General features: G+C 38.0%; 1 protein-coding gene across 1 annotated transcript in view; it reads right to left on the bottom strand.

Annotated features, from left to right (window-relative positions):
* Positions 1–19,231, bottom strand: part of LOC137284553 (caskin-2-like) — a 220,385-nt gene that overhangs the window by 142,237 nt on the left and 58,917 nt on the right. The gene's annotated exons all lie outside the window — the stretch shown is intronic.

Raw genomic sequence — 19,231 nt, 5'->3', positions numbered from 1 at the left:
CAAAATGGAGACACAGTATTATATGTCAACAAATATGGAGAGCCAGACCATTATTATACATCTTTTGATTTGACAAGGCTTGGACTTGAACCATCAACCTTCTGCTCTCAGTCAGCGAGCATGGTTTTATGCCACTTTCAGCAATATGGCTGGGACAACAGAAATGGGCTTCACAGATTCTACCTATGTAGGGAATCAAACCCAGTCCTCACCAGTAGGCTACCCTACCAACCCCCTGTTTTTAAGGCAGACAAACTATCCAACTGACCACAGGCACAATCAGAACTCTCTCCACAATTAGAATTATTTCCATGGTATGAAACTGACAGTTACGACTGACAACACTACTAAATCCCTTTGACTTCACAGAAGATGTGTGAATACCATATGGTGATCCATCAAGAGCAGACAAAGGGAAGTAACCCTATTCACTCAATATAATTGCATGATGTAAATTCCACTTTCAAATGAAGTGATAAAACTATTCTCAATGCACTCTAATCCACAACAGTCAATAAACATCATCGATCCTCTGATGCTTTAGATCTCCATATACAAGTATCCTAGATCCATCCGAGACCTCTTATTCCACCACCTACTTAGCCACAGCCAATCAAAATGATTCTGAATGAAACTTGGTATATATTAATATTTATTACAGCATGCCCTTGATATTCATTATGGACTTTAAAATATAATTTAAAAAATGTCTCATAAATGATCAAAATATGGAAAGGGAAGTCCAAATGTTTCCATGCATTCCCAGCTGCTGCCAGGATTACTTGTCATTAAAAGACTAGTAAGTCTGATTTGGAGGTTACAGTTAGTCTGATGACATTCAAACCACAAGAGGTAATTATGACGAATACATCTGGAATATTTCTCATAACCAAAGAGCTGGATAATCAAGATGATCACGACTTAAACCGAAAAAAAATCCATTGAAAAACATGTTGCAACATCACAAACATGCAATCATTCATCTGTCATTGCACTCCCACTATAAACATGTAACAAAGACATGTGCTCTACCACACAGCCATTGATCCTCAGGACATGCTTGACATGTAGTCCATTTAGAGTTGTTTCCCTTTCTCACAAAAACTGTTTTCCCCTCTATTTCCCTCTCTCCCACATCAACAACTTCCAATCCATGTTTCACATGTATTCCCACGCGAATGTCCCAGGGAGCCAACTAGTACTGGAGGTCTGATCATAAAAATGGATGCAGGAATCTTGATATTTACCTTCCTCCATTACAACTGTGTATGCATCTAAAACAAATATTTACTAAATGCTCATCTACGGATTAATGTCAGTAGAGATTAAAAGCCTCTGCCGAATCTCTGCTTAGATGTGCTGGGAATAATAAGATCAAATACTGGCAATGTTCACCCAATTTCTACACATCAAACACAAACATTGGCCACAAACTAATACTGTAAAACCAGTGATCAGTCGTCATAATACCTGTAAGAGTTCTCTGTAACACTGGTCTCTATATACATGTTAAAGATATTCTTCTTTAAATTCCTCTCAAAATCTGACATCCGTACCACATATTTACTCAGTCACAAGACTTAATTTACCCAAGGCATGAAATGAGATCTGGAATATTCAAGCTTCAATGAAAATTGTTGTAGAAGTTGATTTTGACTCAGAAAATCACTGATCATGTTAGACATATATTATAAACTGGCAAAGCTGACAAACTCAAAGTAACAGAGTTTAGAAATTGAGAAATCATACAGAAATGGCATGTATACCTGACACAACTCAGATTAAGTAAATTACAATTAACAGATTCTCATGTCTCCGTTGCCAAATTATATCATATTTTTAGCCCTGGTGAAAAAAATTTATTTAGTGAAAAAAGGCAACTTCAGGTCATGCCTTGACTCTGCATATCTCTTAAGTCAAGTCTGTAGATACTTCATGTACAGTGCAAATCATGAGTGAAACATGATATTTGGTTCCCGCCACACATGACAACATATGTAAACAGTTCTATAAGTAGCGCAGTCTGCAAACATCGTAAATACTGTTTTATCATTCTACAGGTGCTTCTGTATGACAGGGGCCTCTTTCTGCAGGGGATCTACGACTCTACTACTAATGTCAGAGTACTGTTGCATGATGTGCCGTAAGTCATAGGTCAGAGCTCTATATTACCACAAAGCCTAAAATGTACTCTTCACACAACTGTCAGAACTACAGGCTTGGGAGCCACAAAACCAGAACAAGTTTCCTTAAAGCAGACTTTATTAGCTGTTGGCCCATAGTCTTCAGTATTTCAGTCCTGCAGTGATAAACTTCCCCTGTCAGACTAATTACTGATGACAGTTTTCCAGCTAATCTGACACTATTTATATTACTGGAGTATTATTACCCAAGCCTATATGAAGATATGTCAGTCTACTGCAATGGCTCTGTCATCATATGAGAGGTATATCATGACTCCAGTTACTGTAAATTCAGTAAGTCTACCAGGAGAGAGAGAAAGATAACAGAGGCTCATTTGAAGAACTAAAACCCACATTAAAGTTTTCCTCAGAATGTTTGAGCTCAGTGTTTCTTCAGCAACAATAAATGTAAGCAAAATAGATTTTAATAGTCCCACCCAAACATGTAAATAACGCAACAGAACCATAAGACCCTCTCACTTGCCTCAAGCATACCTCAAAATAGGCAAATTGCTTAGGGCAAGTCTGCACATCTAATATTCTCCTGTTATATACAGCTGACCAGGCAAATGCAGGGAAACTTGACTTGCAAGCCTGCTGACTGAAAAAGGTCATATGTTCATATGTTCAAACAGGTTAATTATCCTCTGGACTATGGAACAATTTTCTGTGGACACATATGCTGAACATGACACTGCGACTGCTGTGTGGGGCAAAGAGTCTACACCTTCATGAACACCTCTCTAATTGTTTCCTGAAGAAGTGTAATAATAAACATACAGTTTACAGCTATTTCAGCCACCTCAATTAAGGAGGAGAGAATAAGAAAAGTCTCAAGCCATGTTGGAAACAAGTCAAGGAGCGTAGAAATTTCAGGGCTTCTTCGTTGAAATACTATGGAAGAAAACCTCAAGGACCCAATGAACACTTAATTCTGAACAATATCAAAGTATGACATAAACTTACATCATGAACCAAAAGTTGTTTAAAGAACTTGTGTTGTTCAAGACAGATTTCTTGTACAACCACCCACAACACAGTAATTGCCTACAGAATTACACCCATTACCATAACACATTTACTGTCACTATTTTCAGGTGAAAGCTTACAGATAAGTAGCTACAGATCCCAAACCAATCCGCATGGCACAAAGTGCTTAAACCAAATGAAGCAATTCTAATTCTTTTCACACCAGCACACAGCTCATTGTTTGATGTCTGTGAAGATTCCACACTCTGGTCCACAAGAACAAGCTCCTCAAGCCGCACAGCACCTAGCTTTGTTTAAACACATTGGCTGGAAATAAAGCCACGATTTTTGACTGTTTGGTATTGTTGTCTCTCTATTGTCAGCACATGGACAAGCCGAATTCCATGCCAGCAATGAATCTGTTTACCACTGACCCTCCAAATCTCCCTGTATATCTCCCCTTTGTGGGGGTCAGCTATCCCCCATGAGTCAACCCGGCCTTTCTCACAATGGTGACCTATCCTCCAAGGTAGAGCTGGCCCTGGCAGCATGATTGGTCAAATGTATTGACCAACAGTTTTCCCTGTATGCTCAGTCCCAATGGACTAGTCCAGATAATTCTTTTGTATTGACTTTGTGTGTTTTCCTTGTATACTTGTTCCATATTGTGAAATGAGTGTCAGTGTGTCACTCAGACGTCTGTCAAAGGTCCATAAAGCACTCCTCAAAGGGCAGTCATGTGTGAAATCAACATCCCACATCTGACAGTGCCTCCTGATACTGACATCCTAAAAGCTTTTTCATTTTCAGAGGCAAGTAATACAGGTCAAGGAGGTCTCTGTAAGAATTAATTTAAGATGAAATTAGCAGTTAAGTTGTCAAACCGAAGACAAGAAAATCTCCTTGGCAACTGAAAATCCTTGCAATCCAAGGCAATAGGAATGTTATGCATGTACATTAAAGGACAGGATGGACATTGCTTGCATGGCCCTTGTGAAATCTGTATCATCTTGATGTATGTTTCATTGTAATAAGTACAGTGATACAGTGCCCTGTAAAAGTTCATAGATGCTATGATGTAGTGATGTGTTCAGGCTGGTTCCAAAAGGATATATTTGTGATTTTGTTAACTTTCAGTAGGACATTCTTCTATATTGTCACCATACTTGAAAAACAACAGCACCTTTATGAAATGTTTCATCAGAACCTGTCAACACTTTCTAAAATTAACTGACCTGAAAATCTAAAATCTTAAATCCTACTTAAGAAGAAATCCTTGAATTTCAACCCTTTCAGTTATAATGATTATGATAATGTATGGGGATCTTTCAAACTTGGTCACAAAATGAAATGAAACACACAATGAACTGGAGAGATCTGATGGACTGAACTGGAAATAGATCTGATGATCTGCACTGACATTGATCAGGCAGAATGAACTGGACATAGTTCTAATGGCCTCAAATAGATCTGAGATCTGAACTGGATATTGAGCTCATGAACTCAGCTGGACACTGATCTCATGACCTGAAATGACACTGATCCATGATTTGAAGTGAACATTGATCTGATGATCTGAACTGCATGTCAGACATACTGACCCAGGCATGCCCAGATAACATAAACTGATGATTAAATGTTCTGGAATACAGTACGAGAGACACAAGCAAAGCTGGACCCTGGTTCGAGATGCAAGAGTTGAAAACAAAACAAAAAAACCAAACAAACAGGAAGCTCGTCAGATTATATGAACCAGACACTGGTCAGATAGACAGATACAGCAAATACAACAAGTACAAAGTCTAATATACCACACATTCTACGGAAATCATCCCGTTATATGATCCAATGTCAGGAAGGCTGTATGCACTGATCGCGGATCTAGCTGACCTTTAACAGACTATGTCAGCTTCCCATCAATTATGTGCAGGATGTATGCACCATCATTTCACCTTCATCACCAACCCTACTAACACACTAACTCCACCGAGGTTAACTCATCCGGGAAACAAAGTGAAACATGCTATCAGAGACCACTGACAAGTAACATGTCACACACAATGATATGGTCACGAAGCAGTGAAATTAGCTTAAAATGTAACAGGAACAGCATGCATTTTAAAGAAAAAATAATCCAGCATGAGATACATGTTAAACACAATCTCGAGTAAATTAGACAAATCACCACAGAACCGGGGAATTATTTTCAAAATACAAACATCAGTCACTTTGGTAGTTTAAAGACAAAATAACAAATGAATAAAATAAGTCTGAATCTAAACACAATCTTCTATAATATCAGTGTTCGCGGTAGGTTTTGTAGAAGTGCATGCAGAATTCAAATTATAAATATGCAGTCCAAATCTTTTGCGCATGAAATTTTCATTAAAATCCTGAATCATCTTAAAATGCATTGTTTGTCTAAAATTATGTAGATCAGAATCTATGCATCCAAAACATGCACACAAAATATTTTTTTTGCATGGTTCCATTATTTTTTTGCGTGAAAAACACAGGTTTCTGCGTTAACACGAACACTGAATATGATAATACACATCTATTCAACCAAACGTATTGCAAAGTTATCATATTTGGCAGGTTGTTCCAGTAAGCCATTAACCTTCTTCTTTCAAATGAAGAGTTTCAAGAAGGTAGAGCAATGTATGTATATCTGTGAGTCATCCATAAGTTGCTTAACTATCTGTTACTGTCATGGCCTGTCAAAGAGAATATGGCAAACATTTATGTGAAAAACATGTCTCACAAGTCTAATAAACAACCAATAACAACAGGAGCAGCTATTCTGGTATTTCAGTAATAAACCTTCCCTCTGAATGTTTAGCCCAGTTCTTGTGGTCAACCTAGTCTTTGTCACAGTCCCTGAACCATATTATTTTAGCTTACAGCCCAGCCCTTTCTGTTATGCAAAAGCTGTAAATGAAGTCTGCAGTTGATGAAGGTTCAGGGCCTCCTCTCACTGGCATCCTAAGTCACCAAGGTAACCTTAGTGCACTGTTAAAGAATGGGAGGTAAGGTTAACCTTAGTAATGGCTGCTTCGTGAAGAGAGCCCTAGGACCTCTATTCTCACAGGGTTCCTTTTCAAATCAAATTGAATACATGTTTTTTAACAAGATGACATATTTTCAGAAACTAAGCATAGGAAGTTATCCTGTCAGTCTGTCAAGAAGACTTAACCCACCAATGTTACTAGCCTTGCTCCAAGACTGTACTGAATACTAAGCTCATGGATGTATAGTAATCTGGTCCTTTAAAGAAGAACTGCAGGACTCCAGTCTCATATTCAGATTTTTTTGGACAATTTTCTATTCATATCATAAGTTATTACCTTACAGACTTGTGCAAGTCTACCATGATGGTAGAATGAACAAAGCATCTGACCCTTTCATGGCCACTGACTGGTGAAATTGAGTAACAATGGCTAACAAGACAAGCTTGACCACCATATGTGTCCACAAACATGACCACCAACTACACAACAGACCCGTGTAAATGCGACTATGTAATTTGTAGGCAAATCCCTTTGATGTTGGATTTGAGGATCAAGGGACTTGGAAGATGGCAGAGAATTAGCTAAGGTAATTCTCCTAAAAGGACCTACTTCAAAAGTCACTCTTTTACAAAGTTATGTATGAAATGTGCTGTGTTTTGAAATCAAACACTCGATACTGACATTGTCCACATAGCCACTGTTTAGGAATCAGTAAGATTTAGTGACACGAGACAAGAAGAAACTGTACCTTCACACACATTTACAAATTGAATTATGTTACAATCAATCATGTTTAATATGCATATAATGTTAAGCATTGATTAATACAAAACAAAACAAAAGTTTATGTCCTTTTCAAGGTAAAAATTAACACAGATCTTACTTTCAAACAGATTTAAAAGGGCACTCAAAATTTCATTGCCAGAATGTTTTGAGATGTTCTAGGAAATAGTCAATATGAGTAAACAATTCCACAATTCTAAATACCATTTATTGACAAGGTGCTGATCAATTTTATGTTTATGATACCATTACCATCAAACATTACTACAGGAAAATCATTTCTAATATACTTATTTAACACAGATAGCAATGATTCAGGGCTATCAGAATTCATTTAAGAATCATTTCATGGTTATTCTTGAATATTGGGGTAGACCTGAATTCTGATTAACAGTTGAATACTTTATCCACTGTGATATACCCCACAGCTGTCGAGCTACTCTTATGTCAATATTAACAATACAGCTCAGTATCAGACATACAAAATTCAAATCAGCTAATATTCCACCTGCCCAATTTGATCACACATACTATTTTCCAAACCACTCATTCACATGTATTTCACCTGTTTAGATTAGACCACCTCAAAATACAAATGCACAAACCATGCCACAGGGTCTGCAACTTAATTTCAAGATCAGTAACCATACCCCATCTCCATTCACATACTAAATACTACAGCAAATACATCATAATCCCCCCAAATCATGTCATTTTACATATCCTAAGCTGTTTCTCAATGTCAATACTTGAACCATGGGAAGTGTATTCTCAGTGGAGTAACAGACAACTTAACAATATAGAACAGCCAATTCTCAGCTCCTTGAGCGAAGGAAGAGATTAGTGGTTAGGAAGCTATTACCGAGGAGTAAGGAGCACTTATTGTGAGGATAAGATCACTCCTTCCCCTGCAAGAATAGGGGGCTTCAATGACAAACCAGGGAATTGTACAATAGATTAGGATAGAGTTGCATCAGGTCCAGCTAACTGTTACATAAATGGAGGCATGTCCTTTGAGCAATAGTTATCCCTCCTCAAAAGGTCAACCACTCACTATCCCATCCTAAATCACAAGCTCAGTTTCATTCCTTCTCTTAACAACATCTTCATCAAACAAAGGAGGATGTGGTGCACTTAACTGATGAAAAAATCTATTAAATACATTTTTCATGTCTGAAAGGAGCTGATTTTGCAAACTCTTGCTAAAAATACAACACTAATCTATGAACTAAATGCAAGTGTGTTTTTTCAAAAGCATGTCTTGTGTAGAAATCTACAGCCAAAATTGGCTCTGACATTTACGTAGATTATATTCAAACTTGAATTCAACATGTAACCAAGATGAAAAAGACTCAAGATCAAGATCTTCGAATCATGATCTGTCTCTTAGGAAAATTCCTCAGGCCTTATCATGAAATACAAGACTGTTTACAAGGTTACTTAACTTTGCCATCTTAACATGTCAACATGAAAGCTTCCATAAACTTGAAACCAGCAACACGCTGCATGAAACAGACAACACACGTATCTAATCGTAAGACATTCCTCCATGTTCTGGCACATGGCTCATACTTTCAGCTACAATACAAGATACCGTTAATCAATTTGAGGAAATCAATACTGCATTCCTGGTGTTGAAAAAGATCCTGAAGAAATTCCATCAGTACAGTGATCAAAGTGAACTTAAGGAAGAGGTCTAGACAATCACCATAATGTTGAATTAACTCTTGATCAGGCACAGAATTAATCTCACTGACATCGTGACATTGGAGAGCAATTACAGACTTCAGATTAGCTAATCCAAGGACAGATAACTCTACCACTATCAAAGAACAAACCTGTTTATCAACTTTGGCATACCCTTTTGTTCTGCTAAACCCACATTTTCTTTACTGGATTAACGATAGCCTTCAAGAAATAACTTCAAAATAATTATGACCAAGGCTAAAACATGTAACAGGTGATCCGGTACGCTGATAATGTCCACAGTAAGCCAGTGACGTACATTCACTGAAATATGCATGTAACCTACTACCATTGCCTTTTCGAACCGTCATGTTAGTTGTCAAATTTGCAATGAATTATTAAATTTGTCTGCCACATTTCAATTGAATAACTCCTTCGGGCATTACGACATCAGCAAGGTCAAACCCCTTTGATTTTCTTTCTAAACAACAGGTTTCAAAGACTGAGACATGAATTGCCTCACATGAAGTATGGGTCCTTAAACAAGAAAGCAGTCAGGAAGTACTCCAGCCTTATAAACACAAATAGAGGGATTAAATTTGATCAACATCATTTTAGCTATTCTCCTTTATCTTCTCCAATCACTGACACAGAGGTATGTCAAATCTCCAAACAAAAAACTATTGTTAGGACTTCCATTACATAAAGTCATGATTAAATGACAACATGAAGCCGAAAACATATGCACTTCTTTTATTTTCCAACTGACCAATAACTGCAGCCTACACCATTGCAAAAACCACAAGTCCAATATTGTCAATGAGGAGACATTTACGCAGCTCACTACAGTCATTATATTCATTTGAAAGCAGGCTTTCACTCACATATGATGACTATTGATTTTCTTAGAGGACAAGGAAGATACCTACAGCCAGAAGTCAGAAGGGAAAAATAGAGCGGAAAACATATCCTACCAACCCAATTTGGGGATGGGCAAAGGAGGAAAACAATTCACCAACAAAATGAATTCGAACTTTGAACCTTGCACTCCATCACATTAGTGCTGCTAGACATTTTGCACAGCTCATAAACTTACCTAACCCTAAAAACCCAAACAGGTTGCTATCTTCTATGCAAAAATTTCATATGCACATCAGAATATTATTTTATAAAAACTCCAAATCTCAAAATAACTAGTATTTATGATTTGCTCAAATCGTTGAAAAAAGAAAGATGCCATCCTCAATTTGAACAGTCTAAGTCAAGTTAGGCTCAGTATTCTTGATTACACTGCTGTACTAAAGTAGAGCATGGCATATAGTATATAGTATATAGTATAGTATCGCAGTGTAACAAATATTACTGAGCAAAAAAGTTTACATAGACTGCAGTCTGAAGGACATGCAAGCTAAAAGCACTAAAAAGGTAGTGAATTTGTTTGTTTTCTAAAGGTAACAGTAATGGGTAATAGTTATGCATGTCTGTTCCTATGGAAGATGCGGGTTACAATTGGACTTAGCGACCCATGCTTATTGTATGAATAACCATATAAGGAAGGATCAAGTGGTCAAACTCACTGACTTGGTTGGCACGTCATTGTATCCCAAAAGCATAGATTGTTGCTCATGCTGTTCATCACTGACTAGTCAGAACTCAATTATTTACAGACCACCATCATATAGATGAAGAAAAAAACAACAAGCCAAAACAAGCCAAGTCAAACGCCCCACCACTAAGGCATTCTGCATTAGAACAATGTTCGTTTCCTGAAGCTGATGACAAGTTTTCTTGCCACTGGACAGCAGCAAGAAAAAATGTAGATAAAGTATGCATAGTAATTTTTATCATTAAAGCATATCCAACAACAGATTCAGCTTCATGAAAGGAAACACATGTGTTTGGATACTACATTTCAGGAAGCCCTATGCTGGTGTCATTTAATGTTGCAGTCAAATCCTACCACTATACCCAGTGTCTGGTGGCAACATTCACTTGAATGGAAACCAGATTCCATGTATATAAATGCATCAGTAAACATATATAAATTTCAGAGGTACATATCACACATGCTAGAAAACATAATCTGTCTCATATTACGGAACAATTCCTCCCATACATCACACACTGACTTGAAACAAACACCAGCTTGTCAATTTCATGACTGTATGCAATTGGTCAATTACTGTTCTTCAGTTAATACCTCAAACAGAGTGATGAATCTTTTACTTCCTTTGGCTATTTCAAAATGTCAAATGATGATTATAAAAAAAATATAAAAAAGTCAATCTAACTGATTCAGCCAAGCAAGTAAAAAGACATGAACATTCATAAGCACAGCAAGTTGACCAAGTCCATTCACAATTTGGTTAGAAAGGTAACACCTTCTAGTTTGCTTCCTTTCCAAGCAGGAATTTTGCCTTTTCATGGAGCAATTTCGAACTTCTTCTTTATGCCCCTGAACACAATACGGCCATTCTCCAAGCCCTGGGTGCCGACACCCGACGTCACTCTAAATACACCAGAGTAGAACAGGGTGGAAAATTCGCTGAATGGATCACTGGCTTAACTTACTGTGGGAAAATATGTGTGATTAGCCATGCAACAAAGACACAATTGTCCAGCCATCAGACATTGTTGGCAGAAAAATCCTCTCTAAAATTATTGCTTTTCTGTTTCGCCAAAATGCACAAGAACGTATTACAGCTATCGTGCTCAACTGGTGCCAGCATTATAGCCTCTTTATGAAGCCTGGAGATCCACACACACCTATGAATCATGGTTTATTAGAATTGTTTGCCAACATCCCCAAGGCACAAGATCTCAGGCAGATAGAATTTGTCATGATAGTGTTTGATGATTGCCCCTCTTTATTTATGGCTGTCATAAGACCTACTTAGCTTTGCCAGCTGTTTTAATTTCTAGCTGGTAGGAAATGTATTGTTTTTCTGGACAACACTAACAGCTTTGGACAGGCTGTCCCTCAGATACAATATGCAAAGAAGCTGAGTAAAACAAGACAGTCAAATGACAATCATTGGGAGAGTTCAGCCAAGGAATTTCACTACCAGGTTAAGATAACCTGGTACACATTAGCATCTGGAATCCCTTTTGGTAAATGAGATAAAAGAAGACTGCAAAAACGAAGGTGATAAAGTTAATATTTATGACCTTGCTCTTGATGGATGTCACCAATGTTTGTAGAATGTCAAAATGATCTCCTGGGTTTTGGGGGTTTTTTTCAATCAGTCCTGGAGATGGTGTAATTTACATCTCTACAAGGATAGGTTTGGTTTGTTGGTTGTTCCATGCACACCGTAATATCGAAGCTATATGACAGCAGTCTGTAAATAATCAAGCCTGGGTCAGACAATTCAATAAATGTCATCATGAACATCAATCACTGCAATTGGGATACCCTGACAAGCAATTAACCAGGTCACAGTCTCTTCACCCAGTTCATTTGGTGACCTTCAAGAAGTATTGGTTGCTGGGGATCTATATACTTACCATCAATCCCTAAAGGACACCTCTACAAAGAAAAAGGAGACAAAACTCATTCATGAATAGTTTTTGTCTTTTGCAATGTAACATAAAGGTCCCATTCTGACATGGTCTACTGATTGGGCTACTTATTGCAAAGACGACATCAACGAGAGACTTGGTTTCAGGAAAAGTTTCAAACACTTTCAATAAAAAACATTCTGTTTCCTATATTTTCTTTGGCTGTCTTCCCAGCATGTTCTGTAAGAAAGATGCATTACAAGTCGGAGGAGTGCTGTCATAATGTAATTGGACATACTGATGCACACAGTCGTGACAATGACTCTTCCGTATTTGCTCACATAAAAACTCTGACAAAGTTCAAGCACTCCAATGGCAGGAGAGTTCAGAACTAAGATTACCCACTTTAAGAGGGACATTCAACACAAGAGGACACAACAACAAACATACTGTTATATAATGGTTCCCTGGTCTTCTTCACCCTAATGTAATGAAACCCCTTGAAACAAACCTTCTCAACACAGGAATATGACTGCATTTGAGTGTGAAAATCAAATGAAAGCTTTGAACTTGTTAAAAACTTTTCTGTCTTTGTTTGGAACTCATTCATCTTTGAAGTCCCTCTGGAGCAGTTTCTTAGGTGTTTCATTATCGATCTTGTTCACAACAGAAAATCTATGAAAGAGTGACAGACTTAAAGCATTTTCTAATTGTCTCCCCTCTCCTCTCTCTCTCCATGTCATTAGCTTGGAGCTCAGAGGCTGACACTGAGGTCAGAGAGAGGAGAGTTGATTGCCTTAGTCAACACTGGGAGATACCATGAGGTCGTATAAGTCAAAGGCCAATTCCATCATTCTCATTTAGAGTACTGAAAACCCATTTTGTATGTAGGTTGTAGCATTGGTATATTTATCATGATATATTTTTCCATGAACTGTGAATAGAGAAAACTATAGGACCTTGACTATGCCTAAGTAAGCGAAGTGAACTGGACATCATGGCACAGTACAAAGGAATGAAATATGGCCAGAGAATTGAGACATCTGTGCCTCTGGTGAGTGAGTGAGCGTGCGTGCGAGCGAACGAGCGAGTATGTGTGTGTGTGAGTAGGTCACTTTTAGCAATATTCCAGCAATATCACAACTGGGGACACCAGAAATGGGATTCACATATTGTACCCATGTGGGAAATCAAACATGGGTCTTCAGAGTGATGAGTGAGCACTTTTACCACTGGCTAACTCCACTGTTTCATCTAAGTATGTAGTTCTATCCATTTAATGTTGGTCTAAGCAAGATGTATGCACTCCCATTCATTGAGGAGTCCCTCTGAACCTGTGGTAACTCCAGACTTACTTTGCATTCATGAAGGAAAATATCATTAGAGTCAAGGTCAGGAAGGAAAGATAAAACAGTTTAAACAGACAGACTGTATACCAGAAGTAAAAAGACACTTCAACAATCAGAGTTCCAATCTATGCAATAGGCACAAAGTCAAGTCAACAATATTTCCCCTGGTCTGTACCAAAAGTATAAAATAACACAAACAGTAAGTGTAATGTTCCATATTAGATGTAGGAATTCCTGAAAAAGAAAAGGCTGTGACTTAGGTCATACCGAATACATATTCCTATGCCGTGTCTCACAATATAACTTATTAGTTGGTGCTAAAACCTCAAAAGCTGAATATAGGAAAGATTAAAAGCCATCATGGCATTTGGGAGCAGTATTTACAGTAAGGCATCCAAAAATATCCCGCCATCTCCCCCTTGACAGTAACCAAATCTGTGGCCAGTTCCACTTAGACACGTAATGAATAGGCCAAACGAAATGCCACAAGAACATCCCAGTCAGTGATATAAGCTATCAACTTCATCCTACATTGACAAGACTTCATGTGATAGTGTCAAGTCAGCATATTACCCTTCTGCTAGTATTGATTGCAACTGATACCAGCTCTCTGCTTCAGCAAAACCTACTGTAGACAGCAAACATAATCCACAGTCCTTCTATCTCTATACATCAAACCCCCATTTGCTTGGTCAGATCACTAATGCTTTGAGGTGGCTATCCAAGCAAGGCTGAAATATTCTTCATCCCCAAAAATGATGTAGTTCTAATTACGATGATGTCTACTGTGATGATGGCCTTTTTAGTCCAATATGGGGTGAGGATGTCAGATTGTAAAGATTGACAATGTCACTGGGACCAGAAAAAGGTGGTGCAATTTGGAATGTACCAATGTTGGATAATTCAGTGATGATAATAAAGAAGAATGCAGCAGGGACACAAAAAATATGGTAGCACTGAAAGACTGTCAGATTATTCAAATGTCGTATTATACAGAGTCCAGTGTATTTGTATCCTTACCACAGGTATGAATGACAAGAAAATGAGTTTCATTTTCCGCCATACTCAGCAACATTCAGACTATAAGGAGAAGGTGTGTAAATAATGGATCTGGACCAGGCAATCTAGGGATCAATAGCATAAGCATCGATCTACACCATCGACGTGTTAACCCTGTCAGTGAACCTGACCACCCGATCCTGTAAGTCACCTCTTACGACAAACATAAGTTTCTGAAGACAGATCTTCACGGGTATTATTTATGAGAGAACAGATAGAGAAATTGTATGGCTGGTGTGCATTTCTCAAATAATTTGGTATTGTCTGTTTCCAGTCCTGTTGGTTAATGTATTATATGTGGCTGACACTGTACAGTTATCTATTTTACTCTTACTTTGACTTAACTCACCAAATATACCAACTGGTCACTTTGACATAACATATTTTCCTTTTATCTAATATAATAGAGTCATCCCTATTCATGTCTGGCCAGTCTTCCATGACTGATTCAGAAAATGTACACAGCTGATAGATCAGCCAGGTTGCTGTTGTAATTACAGAAAATGTAATATGTTTTCAACCATAGAGGTTTCACACTTTGTACCCATGTAGAGAATGGGACTCAGATCTTCAGCATGAGGAGTTTGTGCTTTAAGCATGAGGCTAACCAGCTGCTTCCTTAAGAGTGAGTTTTTTACTGACACACTCTAGATCATCCACGATACAACACTTTTGATAACAAGTGGCTTAGTCCATACATATTCTTTTGAGGCTATATTCCATGAATACATATTGTTTTGAAAATCATGAGAGAGAGAATATGGTTTAACGCCTGTTTCATCAATATTCCAGCAATATCACATCAGGGGACACCAGAAATTGGCTTCACACATTGTACCTATGTGCGGAATCAAACCTGGGTTTTCAGCATGACAAGCCAATACTTTTACCACAAATATATATGTCCATTTGAGAATAGATCCTTTCATATATACATATTACATCCTGGTTTCTGTCAGACTAATCCCTGTAAGTCCATTCCTAACAGTTAACTAATTCTCTTATTCTTCATTTCTAAAAGTCCAATTCCGCAAACTCAAAAACAGACAATTGAAAACAGTCTCCACTGAAAATCAATATTTCAAAGTGCAAGTATTCAAACTACAGCCCATGAGATTACAGCACAAATCTCCACATCACTGTGAGGAAGTACGTAGGTATCAATGTGACCTATATCACATCCACCAGGTAGTAAAGTCGAGTTTCTACTTGACACAGGAAGTGCACCAGTGTAAGGTTGGCTGGACATGGAACAGTTTTATCACCATCATCAACAGTGTGGGAACATCTGGCAACAGATCTCTTCCCTCCCAGGATTAATCACCATTGCTGGTCCAACTGACATCATAATGGAAACTGGCAGTACTCAGACAGTCACCATAACAAACAATGTTTTTAACTGCAGAGTAAATAATTTTACAATCCTTGCATCCATATTAAATTATACATCAATATGTAGCCACAGATCCTGCAGCTGGATAACCAACCACCGACTTAAATCTCTAGAGAAACTGAAGATGCGAGTGAGTGTGGTTTTACAATGACTTTAAAGCACACAATTTAACCATCAAGCTACTTAACCATCACTGGAAACAAAACAAACAGAAAATACGAAACTGATATCTCCATCTAATCTCAATCCAAACCAAAAAATGATATATGTTTCTAATATCATATTTCTTCTTATTTTACAGAGGAAAGGAACTCAAACACATTAATCCTGCTTCTAATCACGTAGCCAATAAAATACCCCTGGCCACCATCCTGCGATATCAGCACTATCCACACATGGCAATAGTCCCACGCGTCACACGCAAGTCACACTCAAGCCACAAGTAACTCACACATAATTCATGCAGCATGCTCTGATAGCGAATCTCCAAAAACACCAACCAGTTAATAACTACTCACTACAAGCTGACTACATGACTATTTGGAAAGATATCTCCTTGCAACTAACAACTGAAACTGGAACTTTACTCCGATATTGTCATTTCTTGACAATGCATTACAGCATGCAAGGAACCAGGTCAACCTCTATCAGACCTGCACTTTCAATATCAGCATATATCTACCATGGTTATGATAACAGGGCTGTGATATTAATGCCTACCGCACTGCTAAAACATGAAGCACTGAAGCATATAGCCAGGTGACAGATGGTTTATCTCCAGCCAGGGAACATGCTGACCTGCATGTGGTGGCCACTACACCAGACAAGTACAGGTCAAACATTCACACATATGTGACTCTCAAAGGCAGTTACTTTTTTAATTACCAAGAAGAGATTTTTACTTTTCAACAAAGTAAGATGTCATTCTCTCATTGGATGGGAATGAAAAAACACACACAATTGCTCCCAAGGCACTGTAGCTCATTCAAGCCGTCAAAAGCTATAATAACTGAGTAAGGAAGAACATGAACATGAAATAAACAAAATTTCTAAAGATGAGACATCTTTGCCGAATGTTTATATTAATAACACAGTTATTAACGCATGCTTATCCAGCAATGCAAAGATATAATGATCTGTTTGTTATGCACGGCAGGCAGCAGCAACAACGACAAAATGATGGGTTAAGTATACAATACTGCATACATACTGCTTTGGACACTTCATAAGGATGCACACAGACTGAGCAAGGGGCAGGACATTTGAAAAGTTAGCTGCCCTGGCTACCATATTTGAAAGTTCAGAATGAGGCCAGAACACTGTTTATTAAGGGAAAATGCCAAAATGCTTGATATTTTAAACACAACATCGGTTATGACTGATTAATCTGTACTATTGAGCTATTCAGATTCATTTTAAAACATTTAGTACCTGTATTTACAAATTTTCAATTGTGATAAATCAGTCAAAACTCTGTTTTAAAAAAGACAGGCTTCTTTTGTTTTGATGATTTACAGATTCTTTTACTGACAAATTAGGAATAGAAACAACACTATGTATCTGTGTTTGAATACTTTGTACCTTACTTGCCTAACACCAATCAGTATATTAGTTTAGCAGAGAAAATACAACATGAGCCAATGCAGAAACATAAACAGACTGCAGACTGTAAATGGTTTATTTCAGAATAAGGTGTCTCCAGTGACTACTACAAACCATACACATCATGTGTAACAGAAATAAGCCTTTAGCTAGATTTTGTAATTCTAGCTTCATAACTTTCTAATCAATCAACAATGGAGCACAAATCCATTGAAATTACTCACAAACATCCATCATTCTTACAGCACTTTTTCTTGTTGGCAAGTGGCTGCAGTGTGTACATCCACCTTGAGCTTATAGTACAATGTTGCACAATACAAGGGCTTGAGCTAACAGCAGGAAAATGGAAGCTTACAAGGCACTGAATCAATAAATGAGCATAAGATGTCAAGCACACAGGGGACTTCAAATGCACCAGTCTTCAATACACATAATCATCATTTTAAAGAAATATCATAACGTTCCACTAGTGCATACTGTGCAATACTTGTGTAACCTGCCAAGAAAACAAACAATATGTACTTAATATGTACACATAAGGACATACACAAGTATACACACAATACAATGGTACAAAGCATTTGCACACAGCATTCATAGACAAAACACAGTAGGCATATGTTGGTTGGATGCTTTATTGTTTAATGCCATACTCAGCTATATTCCAGCTGTATGGCGGTGGTCTGTAAGTAATCAAGTCTGGACCAGATGATCCAGTGGCCAACAGCATGAGCATCTACCTACACCATTAAGATACGATGAAACATGTCAACCAAGTCAGCAAGTTTGACAATCCCGATGTCGTTAGTTACCTCTTATGACAAGTATGAGGCATATGTACAAAGCTGACAGCAAGAGACAGAAGCGTACAATGAAAACCTACCCAGCAAGCACATGCTGCATACATAACTTGCATCCACCTAAACATCAAACACACTTCAAATACAAGAAACAGGCTGAATGCATGAACACAGCACTCACACACAGCACACACATCCAGCCACACTACATCTGCTTACAGAAACCAGACACGTACACCAATTCAGCACACAGGAAGGATGCAGGCACGCACGCATACACGCACGAACACAGGATGTACATTCAACATGGCTGTGTTTAATGCTGTATGTGTACATGAAATGTGTGTTTGCGACATATCTAGGACACGTACATACACACTTACACACACGAACATACACAGACACATCCAGTTTAACACTTAAGAGTACATGTGATAACTACTTGACAGCCTGAAATTCAAGATACTCAGACATGGCTGTATACAGCAATAATCTAAATACATGTTAACTTGTTAAGCATTATCTGACTATTTAATCTTCCTCCAAGTGGAACTCCTCCGGCACGATTTACATAGGGGGACAATTAAGCAATTTTTCTTTACTTTCTTGACCGCAACATTCACAATATGCAAACAGGACTCTCCGCGCAGCCTAATCTCGATGCTGTCTTACCTAAGACTCATCATATCATCTCACGACAAAAATCAGCACTGCCATGTGATCTATTTTTGAAACTGTGTTAAGCCTATCACACCATTATCTTACTTATGACACAAATCTTGGCTACAACTGTAATCTAAGCTAAGGCTGTCAGCTCTTTTGTGATGGAGGGTAAGAAGCTGGGTTTTAACAATGTCATCGCCAATGTTCAGAGAATTTCCTGGATTGAAATTCA

The sequence above is a fragment of the Haliotis asinina genome, chromosome 5 (assembly GCF_037392515.1).
Source record: "Haliotis asinina isolate JCU_RB_2024 chromosome 5, JCU_Hal_asi_v2, whole genome shotgun sequence".
Lineage (NCBI taxonomy): Eukaryota > Metazoa > Mollusca > Gastropoda > Lepetellida > Haliotidae > Haliotis > Haliotis asinina.
This window is presented reverse-complemented; position numbering and strand designations above follow the sequence as displayed.